The following is a 4,744-nucleotide window of genomic DNA, read 5'->3' on the forward strand; positions in this document are numbered from 1 at the left end:
TAAAGAGTATGTGAAAACATCAGGAGATATATATAAACATTCTTGCATTATGTAAATATATAACATAATATAAAACTCTCAATACAGACTTTTGTGCATACCGGAATGGTGAAAACAGTCATGTTTAGGCAGGAAAATTAGGATGATTTTCTTTCCCTTCTAAGATTACCTTTAATTTTGTCTTTCCAATAAATTCTAAAATCAAAGAGAGGCACTCTGATGACAGTCAAGAAATTCCTGAGAAGTATGTGTGCTCTAATGATACAATTGGACTCTAGGTTAAGCCAGTGGCCCCATCAAACCATGAGCAAAGCTGGTTGTCAACAAGCTGGGCTCGCCTCATCATCAGAGCCTCCCCTTCCTTTTTGGTTTCCTTTTTCCACTTTTACATCCCCTCCTCCCCTGATCCACTGATCATTGTTTCCTAGACTCTCCAGTCATTGTCAGGAAGATCTTAGAAATTCATTTACACTGAGGTTCCCTGATGGGAGGACTTACAGAGTGGGGGTGGCAATGTTTAACCCAAAGAAATATGTAAATGAAAACAGACCATTAGATCCAGCTCAATTTTGGAGTAGAAAATGGGTCCATTTTGGACACGGACGAGAAGAGGCCTTCTAGTACCTGTCATGTGTCTGTTATTTGAATACCGATGTACTATCCAAATATTGTTACTATTTTCCAAATATTTAATTACTAAATCCAAGACATAATGGGAGAGATAGATATGTGAATAAAAATTACAGACTAGGATAAGAGATGAGGCCTATATACAAACAACAATAATAAAATAATGAAAATAAGAACCATAAATGGGATTAAATGATATGGGAATTCAAAAGTAGAAGATTATTTCTAGCTGGTGATATTAGGAGAGGCTTGACAGAGGAGATGATGGAGTTTCTAGGGCCTAGAAGATAGAAAAGTTTTAGTATGCACAGAAGGGTAAGAAGGCAAGAGTAACAAAAGCAATAATAAACTATTAGGACTACATCAAACTAAAAAGCTTTTGCACAGTGAAGGAAACCAATGAAACAAAAAGGCAACCTACCAAATGGGAGAAGATATTTTCAAATAATACGCTCGATAAAGGGTTAATATGCAAAATATACAAAGAACTCATACAATCCAACATCGACAACACAGTCTGGCTAGAAAATGGGCAGATCTGAATAGATGTTTTTCCAAAGAAGACATCCAGATGGCCATCAGACACATGAAAAGATGCTCAACATCACTCATCATCAAAGAAATGCAAATCAAAAGTGCAATGACGTATCACCTCCCACCTGTCAGAATGGCTGGATTAAAAAGACATTACCAAGTGCTGGCGAAGATGTGTAGAAAAAAGAACCTTCATGCACTGTTGGGATAAATTAGTTGAGCCATATTGGAAACTAGTATGGAGTTTCCTCAGAAAATTAAGAAATAGTGGGCGCCTGGGTGGCTCAGCTGGTTAGGCAACTGCCTTCAGCTCAGGTCATGATCCCAGAGTCCTGGGATCAAGTCCCACATTGGGCTCCCAGCTCCATGGGGAGTCTGCTTCTCCCTCTGACCCTCTCCCCTCTCATGTTCTCTCTCACTCTCTCTCTCTCTCAAATAAATAAATAAAATCTTTAAAAAAAGAAAATTAGAAATACCATACGATCCAGTAATTCCACTTCAGAGTATTTACTGCCCCCCAAAAAATACTAATTCAAAAAGATCTATACACCCCCATGTTTATTGCAGCATTATTTACAAAAGCCGAGATACAGCAGCAGTCTATGTGTCCATTGATAAGATGAATGGATAAAGAAGATGTGGTATAGATACACAATGGAATATTACTCAGCCATAGAAAACAATGAGAACTTGCCATTTACGACAACGTGGATGGACCTAGAATGTATGATGCTAAGTGATACAAATCAGACAGAGACAGACAAATGCCATATGATGCCACTTATATATGGAATATAAAAAAAAAAAAAAACTGGGGCTCAGTCATTTAAGTCTCTGACGCTGCTTTTGGCTCAGGTCATGAGCTCGGGGTCGAGAGATCAAGCCCTGCATCCAGCTCTGCGCTCAGCATGGAGTCTGCTTGAGCTTCTTTCCCTCTCCTTCTGTCCCTCCCCCTACTTACACACTCTCTCTATCTCAAATAGATAAAACCTTTAAATAAATAAATAAAATAAATAAATACAATTTTTTAAAAAACACAAAAACCAGAAACAGACTCATTAATTCAGAGAACAAACTGGCAGTTGCTGGTTGGGGCTGTAGGGATGGGCCAAATAGGTGATGGAGATCAAGAGGTACAAACTTCCCATTATAAAATAAATAAGTCATGGGGATGTAAAGTGCAGCATAGGGAATAGAGTCAATAATGCTGTAATAATTTTGTATGGTTACAGGTGGTAACTACACTTCTTGTGGTGAGCATTTCATGATGTATATGAATGTTTAATCACTATGCTGTATACCTGAAACTAGTATAATATCCTATGTCAACTACACTTCCATTAAAAATAAATTAACTTAAAACGAAGAAATGGAAAGGAGATGCCAGGCGGGGGTAACTTCATTAAAAAAATGCACTGAGATCTACATAAGAATAGCAACTATATTCTTTCAAAGAATCTTAAGCCACCAGATTGTAAGATACATTGTCATTTTTTTAAAATGTTTTATTTATTTTAGAGAGAGAGAGAGAGAGAGAGAGAGCACGCACACAAGCAGGGGTAGTAGCAGGCACAGGGAGAAGCAGGCTTCCTGCTGAGCAAGGAGCCCGACATGGGGCTCCATCCCAGGACCCTGGGATCAGGACCTGAGCTGAAGGCAGATGCTTAATGACTGAGCCACCCAGGTGCCCCAAATTTTTTAAAAGACTTTTTATTTTGGGGGCTCCTGGGTGGCTCAGTTGGTCAAGTGACCGTCTTCAGCTCGTGTTGTGATCCTAGTGTCCTGGGATCAAGACCCGAGTAGGGCTCCCTGCTCAGCCCGGAACCTGCTTCTCCCTCTCCCTCTGCCTGCCATTCCCCCTGCTTGTGCTCTCTCTCTCACTCTCTCTCTCTCAAACAAATATTTTTTAAAAAATAAAATTTTAAAAAACTTTTTTTTAATTTTTAAATAATCTCTACACCCAATGTGGGGCTTGAACTCAAAACCCCGAGATTAAGAGTCTCACGCTATAGTGACTAAGCCAGCCGGGCACCCCTTTTTCCCTTTTTTCTTTTTTAATTTTTTCATTAGTATCTTATACAAGACTAAGAAAAGATAAACACTGCCGATCAGACAATAACTCAATAGTTTCGTTTCATATGGAATTTTTATCCTATATTTACTGAAGGAGCTCTTTCAGACTTTAGACATAGACGAAGCAAAATAAGATAGTTATAATATTCCTAAAGCTTCTTCACAGTGAGTGAGGAGGACCATGTTGTAGACCATGTAGAGAATTTGGGTCCTTCATGGGCAGTTCATACTGAGTTTTCACCTATAAAACACAGGTGGACAACTCTGATCTCACCTCTGCCGGGATGAACATTCTCTGCCACCCCTGGACCCTTCCTTCAACAGTCTCCATGGATTACCCCAACAGAGGAAGTCTTTTTTTTTTTTAATATTTTGTTTATTTATTTGACGAGAGAGAGAGACAGTGAGAATGAGAACACAAAACAAGCAGGGGGAGTGGGGGAGGGAGAAGCCGGCTTCCTGCTGAGCAGGGAGCCTGATGCGGGACTCCATCCCAGGACGCCAGGGTCATGACCTGAGCGACGGCAGATGCTTAACGACACCCCTCAGACACCCCTAAACAGAGTAATTCTTGAAGAGTAACTTGTCTCTTTTCTTCTGAAAAGTGATGGGCCGAAAGAAAGCAAAGGCAAGAAGCAGAAATGTGTCCATATATATTATCAAACCATATTAATGAAGGATACTTAAAATAAAGTACAAATAAACTACATGCTCTTTATGCCACAATAACTTAGAGAAAAAAATGAACACAGGTTCTGGCCTACTCTGAGGTTATTAATAGCCAGATGCTCAGACTTGAGAGATCCTGCAGGTGAATTGTAAAATAAAACCTCCAGCAATATAAGAAGATCAAGAAAACCATTTTATCATCCAAATGGATATTCAAAAGGCATAATATTACTATAGGAAGGCAAGAAGAGAATTATTTGAATTTCACAAGATGCATACATATGATTGATACATCAGAAATGCTTTCAAAGTTTATTATGTGTCCCTTCTCCAAAATATATGAAATATACTGTTACCAAATATTGCTCAAATTAATGTACCTAACAGTTTTATTTTACAAAACCAGTCTGTCATTTTATCTTAGTTTTTACATAGATGAAGGAGCAGTCCCATAATGTTGAAAATGTAATTTAGCAATTTAACAAGGACACAACAATCCTTTGAAAATGAACAGCTTTTAACTGAGTAATATAACTTACCTACTTATCATACTAAACAACACACTAAAAACCAAAGAGTTTTTCTTACTACTGAGTTTAACCTTAAAACCACAAATTATCTTTGTACCCATACTTTAAATTTAAAATTCCAAGATTTTTTTGGCAGTCCACTAAGTGGGTGGGTCTTCTTGAAATAGGCAAATATTAATCAATGTCATGACGAATTATCACGAAAATATTATCACTGCAAAGAAATATATTAGAGGATTTTACAAAGAGCTATGGAAAGTAATAGATTAAAAGGACAGAAATTATACTCAAATGGACTCACCTTCACT

The sequence above is a fragment of the Mustela erminea genome, chromosome X (genome assembly GCF_009829155.1).
Source record: "Mustela erminea isolate mMusErm1 chromosome X, mMusErm1.Pri, whole genome shotgun sequence".
NCBI lineage: Eukaryota > Metazoa > Chordata > Mammalia > Carnivora > Mustelidae > Mustela > Mustela erminea.